General features: G+C 31.2%; 1 long non-coding RNA gene across 3 annotated transcripts; it reads right to left on the reverse strand.

Moving 5' to 3' along the window:
- Positions 1-3982: 3982 nt before the first annotated feature.
- Positions 3983-8779, reverse strand: LOC136271126 (uncharacterized). Of its 3 annotated transcripts, none has more exons than XR_010708960.1 (4): positions 7758-8779; positions 7082-7574; positions 6356-6439; positions 3983-5680 (listed from the first exon to the last, which is right to left on the reverse strand). It is a non-coding gene; the product is annotated as an uncharacterized lncRNA (long non-coding RNA). The 3 variants fall into 3 exon arrangements; XR_010708961.1 differs by lacking the exon at positions 3983-5680 and having other exon boundaries at positions 6196-6439; positions 7082-7219; positions 7403-7574; XR_010708959.1 differs by lacking the exon at positions 3983-5680 and having other exon boundaries at positions 6196-6439.
- Positions 8780-18814: the final 10035 nt, after the last annotated feature.

The raw sequence follows: 18814 nt of genomic DNA on the forward strand, positions 1-18814 counted from the left end.
AAACGTTTTATTATTCTGAACAACATATGTTTATACAAAATATGTTGATTTCTAATTTTTTTTTTTACTTTTCAAAGGCGATAACGTCTTGATTGTTTGATTTCCTCTGTTACTGTCTCCCTTTTCTTTCATAATTTCGAATCATAGATATTTAAGTTGGTCTTGTGATATATAGAGGATCATAATGAATACATACTTTTGATTTAATCATGTGTGTCTACATTGTATGCTCATATCGGCTTTTTCATTCCTATAAAATCGCACTGTCACCTGACTTTCTAGACCAATTGAATATAATAGAATAATCATATTGAGGTATAATAATATATGCTGCTGCATCTCTGTTTCTTACTGGGTGGCATGTTCTCCCGCTTTCAACTGCGTCTACTAAAGCGTCGGAAATGGGCGGTATATACATGTATACCCCCTCTGACTCGCACGAGCATTCGTACCATGAAACGCATGATCGCAAGTCCAATCGCATTGGCGCACGTTCAATCGTCCGATCACCTGGTCTCTCACGCGATCCTATCGCATTATCTTTCAACAGTCACTTTCATTGTACAACAGTCGTATATAGACGCAAGATAAATCGCAAGATTTAATGCGTTTACATCGCACAACGCTCGCTTAGATCATGCGAATTTCGTACGAATACTTTTTTTCAAATGCGATTATTTCGGCAACAGTTTACGATTCACATCTAATTTTATCGGTCGCACGAATATTCAGTCGCTTCTGCTCGTGCGCCAATTGTGAATGGGGCTTAACTCATTAAAAATTCGGAAAATCAAATACATTAAATAGAAAAATAAGGAAAAATACGTCTGTCCCATTTAAATCTAACGTAATATTATTGACGAATTAAAATGAGCCACACGCACGCACTCACGCACGCCCGCACTCATCCACCCACTCACACCCATATACATATGCTGAATATTGACCACCAACTACAGATTTTTAAACTGTTTTGAAATTGAATTTATTCTGCGTGATAAAAAGTATCCACTTAAGAATGTCAGTTTCAAAATGTTTATATGTCAAACAACATCATCTCAAGCTACAGTAAGGAGTCTTCATATGTTTATTAGCAGTGGTTTGCGAGGATTGTCAAACAAATGCCGGTCGTTTGCAGATCTTTTTTTCTAGCAAATCACATTACAGAGGGCTAAACCATTATGCATTCAGGTCATTGTTAATCAATAACAAGATGACTTAAAAAAAATAAATCTTAAGAACAACAGTAAAAAGAACATGATAAAATTATCTTTAATCTTGTAACAATTAAACTTTTTTCTAAAATAAGTTGCCGGTCCAATAGATCACAGTCTATTGACCAACCGTACAATATATCACAGTCTATTGACCGGCGGTCTAATAGATCACGTTCAAACCCGATTACACAAACAGAATAGACGAAAATATTTAATTTGTAATAAAACAAAAGAATCCCTTTGATAAGGTAATAATTATATTTTAATTATATTTATTTATCTTAAAGTAATTCCAGTGTTCTGTGATGTCACACTTTTTTGTAAAACTTTGAATTCTTTAAAAATTGTGCAAGGTAGTTTTATTTATTTTATGTGAATATAATCAAATGGATGTAATTAGATTTATTGGTAGGTTCAAGATATTTTAGCACTTAATTTTATCCTAAATTTCCAAATTTTTATACATCTTATCTATGCAAAGGGGAAATAACTCTTTTTCTGACTTTTCTCTCAGGTGAATGTTTAAATACTATAGTTTTTCTTATTCCAACGATTAATTTTAAAATATTTTTGTAATTTTAGTTTTCTGATAAAGTTGACATTAAATTAAACAAGAAAAAAAAATTTCTGCCTACAAGATTTTACTTTTAACCCAAAAAATACAGTTTTCTGATGATAAAATATGCCTTAGTTTATGTTTATCTGGCATCTCGAAAAGTGTGATGACATGTATATTTTTTTCTAACAATTGAAGACATTTAAGTCTATTAAGTTGAAATCAGTTCAGTTTTTCAACTTTCCTCAGAGAATTGTACGAGTATGGAGTTATCTTAAAAAACAAAAATTTTGCTGATATATTTTGATACAAAACAATAAGAAAAAAACAATAATTTTAACAAATGCACACGAAAAAATGGTCTTAATTGCAATGAAAAGACACAAGTAAAAAAACCACACACAATCTGTTTCGAATGTTAAAATAATGCTATTTTAAAATAAAATGTTGTCACAGTTTCCACGTGTGTTTGAGAATAGAATCTCAAAATAATATATTTAAAAAGTATAAGGAAATCCTTTTGATTAAAAATGAATTTTAAAAAAACAGCGATATTACTAACTAGCACGATATATGAGAACTTTTTTAAGTGTTCTTTATTTCTATTTATCTCTATAATTAGAAGTTCATATACAGATTTTGGAATGCAAATTTATATTTAACTTAACTATTAAACCATATCTAATATTAAGTATCAATTTAATACTCATCAAATTGCATCTACATTTTACATGCATTTTTTAAAGTGTTCGTTGATATACGTCGTTAAACATAGGATATCGCTTAGATTTGTTTTAAAACACTCTACTTAATTTGAGGACTCTTAATTTGACAAAAATTGATAGAGTGACTATTATATAACTTCGTTAATTAAAAACAAACCACTTCTCCATTGACCGACAAAGGAAGTATTTAATGTGCCAACATTTGATTAGTGCATGATGCCTTTGTGTCTAAGAGTCATAAAATCAGAATTACAATATTATTGTATTTGTCAATACTTTGATTTTATGTTTATCTGCCAAGTACACATCATCATGCAATGTAGTTATAGGTATAATGATAACATTCATTTTTCTATTTACAGTTGGTAATAAAGATGTTTAAGAAATTTAAAAAGTTACAGATTAACTGGGGAAGTAACAAAACGGAAAATATGCATGATGCATTTATGTATTTCATTAAGAATGTCAAGACACTTGATGCTAAAATGCAAAATACATAAGAAAACAATTGGTCGTAAACATTATCAGGTACTCTGGTGTCAATATCTTATCCATTGTGAATGCAGCGGCTATTTTATTCATTTTCTTATATCTGTTGTATATTATCAAGAAATGTTTATGCTTAATAATATCCGTTTACTTTTTACTGAATTTATATTAAAATATTATCGTAGTAGTCGTTCTTGTTTTTAACATAAATCCCAACACACAAGCGGATGAAGCATGCTGAATACCAGCTTGGAAATAAGTAATCATTAGGTACATGTATACTATATATGTTAATATTTTATTCATTAATCAGATAATTTCATATACAAAAATAACTTTTGTAAATACTTAAGTGTTAAATGTTTGTTTTTGTTTCATTTTCTATTTTTGTCTGTTTTATTACGCTTGAAGTATTTTGTTGGATAAGTTGGATAAGTTGAGAGAAAATGCATTTAAATGTATCAAAACTATAAAAAGTATGTTGAGTCGTATTCACAGTTTTATTTATTTAAAAAATAACAAACACTGGCCTTATTTTCGGAAAAAATAACAGATTTTAGAAGAAACTTTTGAATAGATAATTTGGAAACTGGGTAAAATACCACCTAATGCCATATGCATCTATTGTAAGGAACAGATTGTACGTTTTAAACTCTATCACGTATACTTTGGGGGGATAAAATTTCACAAATCAAAGCTTTTGCAACACAACAATTGTCATGCTAAGAGTGGTAACTCCCGAACATTGTCTGTGAGCCGTCAGGTTTGATCTGTCATTGACGTACAATAACATTGAGTTTTTGAATAATTTGTATAAATTATGATGTTTATGATTAATATATCAGTATATCGGGACTTTAAAAACTTCATGTACATGCAATTAGTGAACACAACTCCGAGATTTGTTACTTATTTTCTTTATTTCTCTTTTACAATAAAAGCTTAAAACTTGATTTCCATTGTGATTATAAAAAAACACCTTTTTATACCTATTAAAACATAGCCATTGTTAGGAAACATTCTTGAAAGGATTCATATATTTCATAAACGTGTATGCACCTTTCAATAAGAAGATATGAAACTAGAAAAGTTTTTAATGTGACGAACGAAATAGCACAAGACCTTACATTCATTTGCGAAAACTGGATTAAACTTATTATACTACAGTGAACATAGGCATCGATACAGTACATGTTTCACTAGTCTGGAACTACACGTTTATGATACATATGTGTTTATGCATATTTCAAAACACTGTTCAAAGAGTACGACAAAGAACAGATATCTTTAAATAAACATTTTAATCAAACAGATTTGACCTTCTTCAATTTTTTTTTTCGATTAATCAACTGACTATGTTTGGGTAAATTCTTCCAAACCTTTAATGTGCAAAATATATTGACATGTTTTGCATTAAAAAACCTAAGATATTTTCAACTAGAGTCATTACAAAGAGCTATTTTGTTTCGACACAATATTTGTCAAGATGCGTATTATATATTCATGATTCATTTTTGATTGATTACACCATCCGTTTCCGTCAGTATAAATGTTGTACACTAGCTGATAAATGTTTATGGTACTAACCAGATAAGAGTTAAAAATATAGATCGTATACAATTAGAATATTACACATCTAAAAAAACTTCTGAATTAGCTTATATCAATTGATCAAAGATTACCGATCTACATTTAATTCGCTTTTTCACAAATTTAACATGGTTCTTAGTTGTGGAGAATGCTGGAATTTTATTTGAGGATTTGTTACAAATAGATAACTTGAGAAACACATTGTTGCACATATAGTCTATAATTGTTATTGACTCTGTTGATTAATTCAGTGCAAACAGTACCGGGAAATGACTGTTCTTAAAACACCAATGTATATCTATGACTTGCGTTTGTTAATCAATACAGACACGAGTCTGGATCAAGCCTTAAGTCACAGATTTCCAACTATGTGTTAAATTATTGTAAATGTCTGTATGGAAGTCTGCATAATAAAGGAGACGATTCAAAGAAACCGTAGTCACATTGTATTTGATTCATTTGTAGCATGACCAAATATGAACTAAATTGCTACGCAGATTTTTTCCGTATATTTAAATGATTTAAAGGTCGTAAATGACTGATGTTTTAAAATTTTATAATCTGCTCATATAAGCTATACTACGACGTTTAACACTTGTCTATGATTTGTTTCTTTGAATCGAGTAGACATACACGCATGAAAGCATTGCAAAAGAATCGTAAAAAGCTTTAAATTCGAATTTAACATATGCATAGCAAATCAAACAAACCCTGAAATTACATATGGATTGGTTCGTGAATGTTGAAGTTTTTCTATGAAGAAAATTCACTCAGAAACAGCCACATTAGCCCTGCTCTATATATCTAAAACTGAGAAACATAATGCACATGTCGTTGAAATCTCACTAGATAATAACCCGAGCAAGTGCGGGAAACCACAATTTATACATTGATAGTATATAACGTCTTACAAATGTATGTAGTAAATACCAATCGTTAAACTGTCACCAGACAAGTCAAAAACAAAATTTAATATTTGAATTTACTATGGATATTTCAACTGCCAATCAAATGACATGCCATATTAAACGTGAAGGTGTCAACACAATCTGGCCATTGTTCACAAATTCCTATCCATGGTTTACTGCCAACTTGCCAGTGATCTACAAAATATATGTTCATCTATTGTTTACTGTGAATTATTGCTTTTATCAAGCTATGCAAAAGTTTGATATCCTGATTATGATATATTTTGAAATAATTCAGATATTAATGAAATATTACGTCACTGCATGCATTTTTATAAAAACCATTCAATCCGAGATACATGTATGTGTCAGATACATGGTGAACTCACCCTGAATTTCCGTAATAATGTTCTCAATAATCTTGTTTTGAGCCCCTTCGAGAAAATTCTCTTTAGGCAAAGTAAAATCGCGAAGTAAAAAACCCCAAGATACTGGCGCATAATTAGCAGCCGAAAGTGCACAAAAAATATTCAAGTGACTTAGTGAGGAAGTGATACTGTTCTGCGTCGACAGGCATGTTTATACATGTTGATATGAATGCATTGCTTTATTGCATCATTCTGAAGTGTATTTATAATGATTTGCGGACACAAACCAGTAAAATGTACCTCAAATAATTTTAAATAGAAAGTAAAAATAAACAAGCATTATTATTTTTAATACATTTTAACTAGTTGGGTTTGATCTACACATATATAATTATGAAATAATGCAGAGAAACTCTTCATCGCTGTATCGCTTACTGGAAAATAAAATTATTTGAATTATCTAAATGACAAACAAAACAAAGTGATATTTTTATTATATCACCTCTTATTGGAGTGGAATAAAGCACCGAACTTAATGTACTCCGTTCGCTCCCTGAAATCACGTGAGACGGCAAACCATGGATATCTAGTAAAATTGAAAAATAACGTCTGAAAACCTTTGTACATGGCTTCAAGATGAGTGTTATTAAAGTTGCATTTTACAATGAATTTTTAATATTTCTTGTTAATACTTATTTGTGAAAGGTTACAAATCAAAACAGTAAAGGGCGTTTCCTTTATAATAGCTATGAACAGCTTTCTGTACCATTTAATAATAATAACATATTTAAATAAATAAAGAAATAATGCTTTTAAAATGCATTTCTTGCGATTTGACCGTAAAATTTTAAATAAATAAAATGTTAAATGCAAAATAAAGATTTTTTACACAAATTATACGGTTGGAGAGAGAGAGCTATTTTGTGTCTTTTGTTGCCTTTTTGGCATATAGCAATGCATAAAGAATCTAAGAAAAGTACAAAAACAGAAACGTCGTCAATGACCTTAAAAGCTGCACAACGTTATGATAACATTTGGAAAGAATGAAATGATAAATATTTAGCAATGGTCATAATCATGTGTATTTCTGTTTAAAATCTTTTATTTCAAAACAATTATAAGAAGGCAGAAGCACTGTTTACTCTCTACAAGAGAGTTTGAAACTACCATTTAAACTTTTTGTTTTAATAAGGGTATACCCTAGTGATATTTAAAAGAAGGAAAGTACCTTTGGTAATATATTGGCATCCTGATACAATATCACACGATTCTTTGATACATGTGCACTTTTGTTGACATTGGTTTCCGTAATAAGGATAAGGACAGGGTATTAAGCAGTTGGCTCCATTGTAACCCGGCATACATGCTAGAAAATGTAGGTAAAAATAACATTATCTGTTCTTGTTCGATTTAAGAATGACCTAGTGACCGTTGAGGGGTCTTGAACATTATAATATATGAATCGTTTTTAAAACAAACATAAAATAAATGTAATGTAATGCATAATTACATGATTTTATGAGAATCTAACGGGATAATATATAGTTACTGTGATACGATAAGTATTTCCCATTATTTGACTGCGAATGATATTTCCAAATTTGGACCGAAAAACGCATTTATTAGGGTCTTGTTGATAATGAAAAAGTAACGCTAATGTACGTTCGCATTGTTGAGTCCGATTGTTCCAAAATGAATCCGGACAGCAACCTTGGTAATAACTGCAATTATACACGTAAGAAGAAAGTTTAAAGCTGAAATATTTTCTTATCCAGGGACTTTATAGAAAATATTTTTTAAAAGTTAAAACTTTTAAAATAATCAAAATGACATAAAAATCTCAATACATTTGATGGTTAAAATACAACTTTGTATCATGCGCATTGTAATTAAATTTTATCTACCCTCCACAATATGGTTGCTTTGATAAGCCTGTACAGCCCGTGTGTATTGCAATCATTGTTATAAACACTGAACACTTTTCACAAATTAATGATCCTCGATTATTTGAATAACCTGCCATTTTAATAGATGTATATCTAGATATAATAAACAGGGTGCTTGGGACTAATAGTTATATGTATAGCTATGAAACACTTCCTTTTTCCTTCAACGAGTAATTAAAATAGATATGACTGTTTTGCAGAAACTAATACATTTGACATTTTCAAATTGGTTTGTGATATCTCGAATAACAACAAAAAGGAACCAAAGCTATTTCAAAGAGTGCATGGAAATTTGTTGCAAACCGAGATTGACCCATTTCACAAGATTGTTGACTAACGTGGCTCTAATCCAGGGTATTCTTTTTTACTTGCAACGTTACGAATGGATTGTTTGATTAATTTAAACGAACATGTATTAAGAAAAAAATAAACAATATGCTCTTGCGAGAATCTACATTAATTTGTGATTCAATATCTTCCTTCAATTAAACCCAGACGGTATTTGTTATAATGTGGTTTCATCAATATTCGATGAATACCAATATTCATGGATTTCGTTATTAAGTTGATCCACAAAATTAAGTGTTCATTGAAGTGCAATTTCTATTAACATTTTGTATTGATAGGGTCATTGGCCACGAATTGACGTATCCTTGAAACTGTGACTTCACTTTATCCACGAAAATTTATACCCTTGAATATGAATGAAACCACAGCATAGTATTGTATTATTAATTAATTTTTAATTACATTAGAATTACTTTTTTTCCTATAATTAAAAACAAATGTTTATACATGTATTCATGCTTAGTTTGCGTGCCTGTTGGCCTGGACTTCTGTTTGTGCTTGTGTTAATCAGATGTCTAATAATGTTTCTGTTTTGTTTATACATAATGCTCAAATTGCACAGGGCACTAGATTAAGGTTTTATTATTATTTTTTTTTTATGTGTTTGAACCTAACATACCAAAGACAAACATACTGAAAAAAATTTCACAATAGAAAAGAACCAAATATGAGCTAAAATACATGTTAAACTATATTGAAATGCATTTGATTAAATTAATCTGTCAAAGTAATTGAGAGTACCTGTAATTAATGACTTTTGAAAACAAAACAATGTAATTGTAGTTGCACGTTTTGACAAAACCAGCAATGTATTTGAAAGTATTTAATTATATTTTAAAGTATATGACTCCAACTCTGGATTACAATTTATCAACCGGAAAACACTAAATGAACATTTGCCTTCGCTGAATCATCTTGAGGTACATGAATAAACAAATATTTATGTCTATGACTAAACGTGACAGTTAATAATGCAATACGTTTTACATAGTGCAGAGTTATTACTTTAAAAGTAAAGGAATGTTATAACATAAAAGTCTAGCTCTTTTCCGAAAAAAAAAATAATAAAAACGCGGGGTGTTAAGGAAGCAAATGGGCAATTTAGCGTCTTATTTCAACTGTTATGTTAAAAATCGTAAGATTGAATAACTGTTTTGAATCAGATCAAAAACTTAGTTTTATCCTTTGAAAAAGATGTCAATGCAATAAAATTTGGTAGTACATCATTGCCAAATCGGTGCATTATCAAGTGGCAGTTAAAAATAACTTAAGTATATTCCTTAATATAAAATGAGACAGAACAACACTACCCCGCGGTTTCCACAAAGCAATAAACATTTCAAGTGAAGGCAAAACATCTATGTTTTATCAAAACTGCCGCTAGAATCCTAATTCTCAGATTCCATATGCTTCCTTAACACCCCGCGAAGGTTCTTTATCAAACCTTATATCAAGTAATATACGTTTGATGCTAATAACAGTACCGATCAGACCCAACCTAACAGAAAGTAAACCCCGACGAAACCCTGGTTTAACTTTTGAGTTTAAGGTACAAGTGTTGCAATAATATCCTGAAACAGATATATGTGTTGTTTTCTTTAAACATTTCCATGATAAACTTGGTTATTGATTACAGTAAATAGTATGTTGATAATGAAAATATTTACAATTTTTATTTTTTAACTTGACATTGAGTTAGGCAGTTTAAAATAGCACTTATATACATTAGAAAAAAAAATAATCTGATTGAGTTATATTTCCATGGTTGATAGTGTTTTTTTGGTTTTTTTTACAACAAGCAATCTTTAAAAAAGCTTATCTAAAGTCTTAATTGAAATGTTTATATGGAAATGACAAAATACAAGTATGTCATCGGTGTTCCTTTGCAAAATTTGAAAGAGGAAGGAAAGTAAATGAATATTCATATTTAAAATGATAAAGTGGTTTAAATTTGTTATGTCAATCATACTGTTCAGCAGATAAACTTCATAATTAAGCTTTAATTTACGTTTGGAATTGAACTTCCCGCGATTTACTGGAAGCTGACATAAAGAGAAACCTTTATATATTGAGAACACGAAAAATAATTATTTTAAGGGCACGCCATTGTTTCCTGTTTTCACAAAAGTATGGATTTAAATCTGGATTATTTGCCTTTCCTTTTTTCTTAATCATCTGAATAAAATTTATAATATAAACATGTGAATCAAAATAATAATATTTAATATGTATAGCTAGTAAATTTTGTATTGAAAAAAAATGACAGATGTTAAATCATTGCGTTTGTACGAGGTTTGTTCGGAAAATATTAAAACATTTACCATTATTCCCTTGGGAATAAAGATAATTCATTCAAATTTTACCAGAAAGTAAACAAGGTTACTCTTTTTACCTGCACATTCTAAAGCTAAAAAATCTTGCCTACATTCATTGACCCAGAGCAACCACAAACTCTTCGCATATTCATTTTAACGTTTCTCCTTGCTCCTATGTTTTAAGCACCTTAAACACAAACGAAAAACATGAACTATTATTCATTTTTAAACTGTTCTTTTCATTTCAAAATTGCAACAGTTACATATTCTCTCCATTTTTGTTTTTTGTGAAAAAATCGAGTTAATTCTTCCCAAAAGTCGACTTACTGCGAAACGTTTTTTACATTCAGTCTGTATATATATTAGACCTGTTGACATCAGTTTGTGAGTAAACAAAATTGATTCTTAGCCCCTTTCTTTTCATTTTATTTAAGCAATCAGTTGACAAACCCCGATAATCTGAAGCATTTGAACCCTTTCCATCGTATAATTTTCGTTTAAGCAATTTCTTGATCAGAAAAGGTCTTCTTTGGATACGTCCACCAACTTGATGTATTTTCGCTGCGCCGTCTTGACGTCAAAATATAACAAAATGTTAGATTTCTATTGCTCGGTAAATTTTCGTATTTGAAATCGAACATAAGTGAACCTTGCTTAAAAGTTAGTCACAAGAAATAGCAAAATGAATATACATGTATATGATTTGATTTTTTTATGTAGGTCTAACAACAATTAAACTTGAAATGTTTAATTTTTTAAAACTCCATGTTTAAGACAGCGCCGGGTACCCGGACATCGACATGTTTGGTTACCGTCTTTAAAAAATTATTAATTGTTTTGTAATATTACTTTGCTTATATTTTGTTTAGGTTTCTTCAATATTCAAGCCAATTTTCACTAAAATATATCACTTACAAAGGGAAATATTTGTGATGTCTCAATAATTTTCAAACAACCTTTCTATTGTTGCAGAATTTAAAACTGTGTTTTTTTAAATCCCCAATAGTGCTAACTGTAAAACTAACACAGATCTTAATAAAAAGTTGGTTTCAATATTCCACGTTAAATACAAATCAAAATTCCTCGCTTCAACTTATTAAGTACTAGTATGTTATAATCGGGATATTTTCAAATACATTTAATTTCCTCTAAATTTAAAAATCAAAATAACAAACATTTTTTTCGATGCTTGGCTACTGTTGACCATTTCCACAGCTACGCTGCATTTCCTCTTACACCATCCAGAATTAGAGTATAGCCTAGAGCATGTGCACTTATGTCTTTGTCCAATGAACAATCATGCTCTGCTTGTGATTTAGAGGAAAATTTCCTCTTGAATTCATCGGACATAGAAAACGTGATCTTGATCTCAAATCAATATTGTTCTTTATTTTCCAGAGCTTGTTAGTTAAGAAAAAATATAATTATAATTAATTTTATTTAGCTCTAGATATAACGTAAACTCAGCGCCATAGCGCCAGGAATCGGTATCAATATGGCCCCTTTTGAGACCGGATTCCGTCAGGAGAAACCCGTACCCCCGAGGATCTGGTCTCGGCTAGATGGCACACTTACTAGTTTGGGTGCTATAAGCCATTTTAAATTCCTATATAATGCAATCGGGTTCGAAAAGCTTTAATTCATAGTCGATAAAAATACATGAAAATTCGTTATTGGAAGGTAGCTTATTGGCAGGTAGCTTGACTTTAGCATGTAAACTATCTTAACCGGAAGTTTTCATGAGGAAAAGTTTTACATTATCTCGTGACCGGCGTGTCTAAACGCAGAATAAAAACGGTGTTTCGGACGAACTCTAAACGAAGCTATTTTGTATCTTGATATAATAAAACAAAAAACTATCCTGACCTTATGGTTGAGATACTGTTATAAGCAAAAAAATTTTATATTGATCGAGGCAGGAAAACACTGACTTCATAACAGTATTTAACTACCGTAGGTTTGGGTTAAAGCAGGCACGTATCATAAAGGGGGCAGGGGCAAGGAGATGGGGGTGGGGGGGGGGGGCTGGTCCCCCTCCTTTTCTCGCAGTAAATATTTTCCTTAAATTTACGCATTAAAAAATGAATAATCATGGAGTTCCCCCCAACTGTTTAACTGTTTTGAGAGTATGTAAAGAAATTGATTTTTTTTGGTCAAGATGTTTTATGAATCTGCCCCCCCCCCCCTCCACTTTCATTAACGATGCTACATGTACGTGCCTGTAATGGTAGATCTGGCGTCCCATTTCCTTTTTAAGAGAGTCTTAAGTCTGTTATCTTGACACTTAAATTAATCTGCAATTATAAGGGAAAGACATTTAGAAAATCTGTTCCCCTCAGACCTTGGATGTGGCATCTGGTTATCTAATCTGATGTATTGAGGAATTCATCACCCCATTCTGGTTAAACTAAACAAAAAAAATGAATGGGTTTTATTCCTGTGCAGTTTTCTAATTGAAAGGTTCAAAAAGTTAATTAAATATGCAGAGAATGAAAATAATCAACGATAAACTATTTAAATTTTCCAACCTTCACAACGAAAGATTATCTGCCCTTTTTCCTTGGTATCAATGCGTTTGAAAATCTGCTCATTTGCATTAAATCATGTATACCTGTCTAAAATTGCTAAAGTTCAACTATATTCCGTCAATTTGAATGATTGTGTTGAACCCTTTTATTTTCAGTAAAATACCAGTGATTGTAAAAAGTGCTGGCAGCAAGTTGTGGCTTGAAAGGAAACATTTTCTTGAAACGTGAATTGACTCAGTTGTCGCAAAATTTCTAAAACTTGAACGATCAGTGAAAACATTAAGCATGTTGCTGGTTCTGCTATAGTTGCTCCCAGCACTTTTTAGATTAAAAAATTAAATTTCTTTAAAGTGACACAAACACCAATTTAATCTTTCATTCGTATATCGTTGAAATTTTACGATAAATGAAGCCATATTAATTTAGTCGCTCTCTTTTTAGCATATCACGTGATAAACAGCTGATGCGGTGGCTGTTTTCCGGTGAAGAATGTTAGGAAGATCGATAGTAACATAATGATGTATTGACTTTATCATTGCCATATTTGGATGAGTTTGTACACATTGTCTGAACTTAAGTCTGTTTTAGTGCTTTATTTTATACGATAATCCATGAGCGTCCTTAACCTAGTTGTTTACCTGTTGTGAAGGTTCCACAGCCTGTCGTCACATTACACGTGGTATTGCTACAGTCACAATAACCTCGACATCTTTCTCCATATGTAGGATAAGGACATTTAGTTGTACAATTAAGCCCACTGTATCCTGGCATACACACTAAATCGAAATCGAAATACATGATTTCGTTAACATTTGCGAATTTTCTTTTTCAAAAGTGCCATAATGATAAATGTATTTCAGCATAAATTGTAATTACATGATAATATTTTATATTCTAATCATGACTTACATTCACATCTTTCGTTCTTGATGTTCCAATTAAATCCTACACAACACCCTTTGTAGTTTCTAGTTAAGTAAAAAGAAAATTGGTTTCACTACATGTTATTAAAATCAAATCCTAGTAATACATTGTTTTAAGCCGGGCTCTGCTGAAAGCAGAGTCCTGGCTGAAGGCAGGCAATTCGCCAATGTTGCTATAAATAGCACAACTTCAAAAGTAAACAAAAAAACAAACAGCGTCAAAGTAAAAGCTTCCGCTTTACCAAATTGTTACACAAAGAGTCATTTTGCTCTTTTTTTTTAAATTTCGAGAGAATTGTCTATCTTTTAAGTTTTCTTATGAATAACTTGTTTTAAAAACAAGACCATGCATTTTGGACACATACAATGCGCATGCATTTCCATGAACTGCTTTGCTGCGCGTTGAAGAAACGGAGAAACGGAGATTGAATATATAACGCTTTTTGCAAAATTCGAGGCAGCAACTGTTGAACTTTTTTATACTAGACAGACATATTTTTGTTCATAGCCGCTTACAAAATGTGGTCGCTCTCTGGCGTTTTGCCGACATTAAAAGCGGTGTGTAAACGTATTTCGAAATGTCGGGAATTCAGTCAGTTTAAATGTATTATACGAGACCGGTTAGGGTAATTAATACATCATACTTATGTAAGAATAATTGTTAAAGGTTCCCGGGGTTACTCTTATTAAATGAAGGACGAGGCTCTATGTATTGGCCTGAAAGGTATTGATAGTAATTGACTGCCTATGGTGGACGACTGAAAGAGTTTCCGGAATTTGAGGATTACCTGGAGCAGGATGTGATGTATTGGACTAGTGGACAAAGTGGACAACAGTTTTGGGTAGCGTAGTGATTGGCGGAGAAGAGATGATTGGATAATAAGGCAATGAACCGTCTCACGTCTTATATTGCTGATATTTTGTATAGTTGAAAATATTGGACATGTACATTAATATTTTTATGTAAATAGAATTGCTGTTGTTATGGTCACACATATAAAAAAGTTGAAGATTAATATTTCTAAAACAAGCGATGAAATAAGAACATTCAAATAATAAAATCCTTCCATTTTCTCCTTTAAAGCTATAGAGGTTGAAAGCGTTGTAAAAATAAAAAAGCAAACAAATCTTGTAAGCATGTCATGCGTAATCTATATATTTTATTTTTAATTTTCATTTTGGTCACTAATGGTACAGTCCAAGCTCGAAAAAAAACAAATATCTTATCCCTCAACTACCTACATATTCCTTTAAACGCATATTGATTTTGTGTGTGTTTGTTTTCAAAACAAGAATTGTATAAAACAATTTTATTCGATCAAAACGCCACATGGATTTATCTTCAGTTAAAAACTTACAATCTTTAGCTTTTTATAAGGCAAAAGATAATAAATTTAATAAATTAAAAAAGGTGTTTGTAAAGGTTGTTACACGGCTTGGCAATAGCGCGCTGTGCATGCCAGATGCAAACTTGTAAAAACTATTTTGTCGCATGGTCCTTTTTACTTGATTAAATAATCATACTATTTATGTTTGATTGGGAGGGCCTGTACTTAGATACACAAAAAGTGGTAACAACGTTGTTTTTGACAAACTTATCGTGTTAAATAGTTCGTGTACCGTGGGTAATCGTACATGAAGCGTGCGGGACCATGCGTGTATCAGAACAATTTGTTTGCATTTTTTACTGTGCGTATTCTTGCGTGATTATGTGGTTTTTTATCCCCTCGCACAACTTGTTGCGAAGGGGATATAGCATCGCAAAAGTGCGTGTGTGCGCATGTATGTGTGTATGCATGTATGTATGTGTGTCAATTTCAGCCTTTTTAGCGAAATTCAAAGAAAATTCTCGCGTGCATGCTTATCAAACTTCGTACACTTCATGAGCATGTCTAAAGACCAAATCCTATTTGTTTCAAAGAATTTCTGTTATACATTAAAAACAAGTTAAAATTACAACACTAAGAAATTTTATGTACGACTTCCGGTTCGTGAAAGGAACATTTCAAATCAACAATTTGAATTGTTGGATGTAAGCCCTGTAAAGATAAGAAGAAAACGTTTTTGAGAAATGGGGAGTTGAAAGGGTGTTCAAAGTGAAAAACTGAGTCAAGCGGGAGAATTGGTCACTTTAATTAAATCGGAACAAGCAGCCGTCTGAGCCGAATTTCGGGCTATATTAAACGAATTGCTTAGAGAAGAACAGGTTCATAATTCAGAAGAGACTTTGACGAATATCGTCAACATGACTAACAGGAATTTCATTTCATGTAAATCACTGATTTTAAATATTGGGGTTAAAATTCCGACATGTTAACTCGAATTTTCTCATAGAGCAGACTATAAATCGCCAGATCTTGGCTACCTGTCATTTTCAATATGAAACTTAAGTTTGCCTACACTAATTGCGCAGCACTGTTAAGGCTTACTATGAAATTATCAGCGGATTTAAACGCTCATAAAACGAGGCATCTGTTTGTACAAAATATATATGTAAAGTTATTTTATCATGATGTAAATGTAATATAAAATGAAACAGTATAGTACATGGTATTTTGTAATGATACTTAGTGTGGTCCCTTAAACTAATAGTCACGTGACATAATTTTGTCCATAATTCTCCCGAATGGAGATAATAAACAAATTTCAATATTACAACGGCATACCCGTAGTTGGTCATGTGAAACGATATTCTGACCATATTGAGTTATATACGGGAATGAGTTCATAAGTGCCTATTTAATAAGACTGACATTGTTTTTTGGATATTTTATGCAAAATGTGAGCGCCACAGTCGATCAAAATTACTTAATCGGGAAAAGGAACATTGACTTACGCGGCTTACCTCCCTTGCTTTTGACGTCAGTAAGACCCAATCGCCTTATAAAGCTATGTTGTGAATACAAATATCCATGTCATTTTGCAGCATTTTAAAAGAAAAAAAATACTATTTTATATAAAAACTTGTATAATTATACAATTATCAACCACGTCAGTATTTTTTTCTCTCAAGAAATGAAATCGTGTGCGTTTTTATTTACATGTAATAGCGTGTGCATAATGATATTCAGTTTCGAGACTGCAGGGAGAATACATGATTTTCTTCATAGATCCACATGCAAGTATAATATAGTTTTAATATAAGCATATTTATATGTTTTAATTTGATCTTTTAATGAAATTGACAAATTCAAAAATAAGTATGATCTTTTTTTTCCCATTTGCACGTTCATGCAATTCATTAAGATTTTTTTTCTAAACAACTTGAAGGCCTCATTGTGCCTCATTCGCTTCACGATTATATTGTTTGTTTCACTTTCAAATTCACAAATATGTTACCATTTAATTATTTTTAGTCTAAGAGAAATTTCTTCAAATGTTTTGTTTTTGAAACGTGTACTTGAATGTGCGGTGTTTTGATTTTAAAACGTGTATGTGCGGTGTTTACTCACAGATCCCTTTTATCTCACTTTCTTCCGCAATGTTTTCTTTCGTTTTTTTTTTATCATTATTGATGCTTGTTCTTAATAAAATCTGTTGATTATCTTCACGTTCGTTCACAACTATTTTTATCAAACAACCGATTTATTTTACAGATACATTTCTAAATCCTTAAATGCCATATTTCCGCGATCTAATTTAATAAAACGTTAATACACGTGTACACAAAGTATTTTATAAAGATATTGCTACATGTATATATCAATAAGTCAGAAATTTATATTATTTCGAAATAAAATTTAAGAATAATTTTGCGGCATTTTATAGCAGCTCTTAAATACAAACCATGTACACAATGCCTCAAACATTTTCATTGGCCTGCGTTATATACTTTTTTATGTGACAAAATAAATCAAATCAATGTAAATGCTTTAATTCCCTTTAAATGTAGCTCAATCATTATACGTACCGAAGAAGAAAATGATGTTTCTATTTCAAAAGGATAAGGATAATTCGTTAATCAGCTGTAAATGTTGGAGCATTGCTTTCGTTAAATTTCCACTCCAGTACGGGATCTTCATCACGATTTTACTTTTGTGAGAAGCTGATATTAGATTTATTTATTAACGACCAATTAAAAATAAGTCATCTGTATGCTACTACGAAATCAAATGATCTCATTTGAAAAGAAAGACACGTTCATATATGCAAAAATTACTAAAATTTAATCGATAAACTACTGTAAAATTACACTAGTTTTAATGCATTGTTTACATCGGTGGGTCTTTGTGACGTCATAAATCCACAAAATCAAGAACGATAAGCGGGCAAGAATTTTTTCAGGTGCTCAGTTTTCACGGTTATTTCTCAGTAATGCAAAGGTAAAAAAAATCTTACATCATGTATTTTAACATTTGTTTATACCAAGCTTTATATTCATGAAAGAAAAACATAGTGTTAAAAATCGTTTCATATGACCTTTAACAGTGCTGCGTAATGTGTGTCACTGGATAAAGAGAATTTATTAAACTATATTACCAAATATTAACACGTTTGTGGTGTCTTTTCGCTAGTACTGGGAGGAATTGTGCAAACACGTAAATGCACCCATCTCCCATGGATACACACGGAGCGTGTATTGGGATAGGAATAAACGAAATATCTCAATTCAAAATTGTTTTTAACAAGTGAAATATTTGGTATCTTGAATAACATGTTTATTTCTGAATAATGCATTTCCCGCACCATATTTTCATTTTATTTGCCAAGATTTATTCTAAAACAACGACGAGTAGTTTTTAGAATAACGCAACAATATGAGTTTAAAACTTTTAATAAAAGAATATTGACATATTGATATTCACGTTCATGTATCATGTTAGCGCTTATTTTTAAAAAAAATTCTCCTTTTCGTCGTTAAATAGTAAGGTTTTCAACATCTCATCTAATCTTTCGATCGG

This window comes from Magallana gigas, chromosome 9 (genome assembly GCF_963853765.1).
Source record: "Magallana gigas chromosome 9, xbMagGiga1.1, whole genome shotgun sequence".
Lineage (NCBI taxonomy): Eukaryota > Metazoa > Mollusca > Bivalvia > Ostreida > Ostreidae > Magallana > Magallana gigas.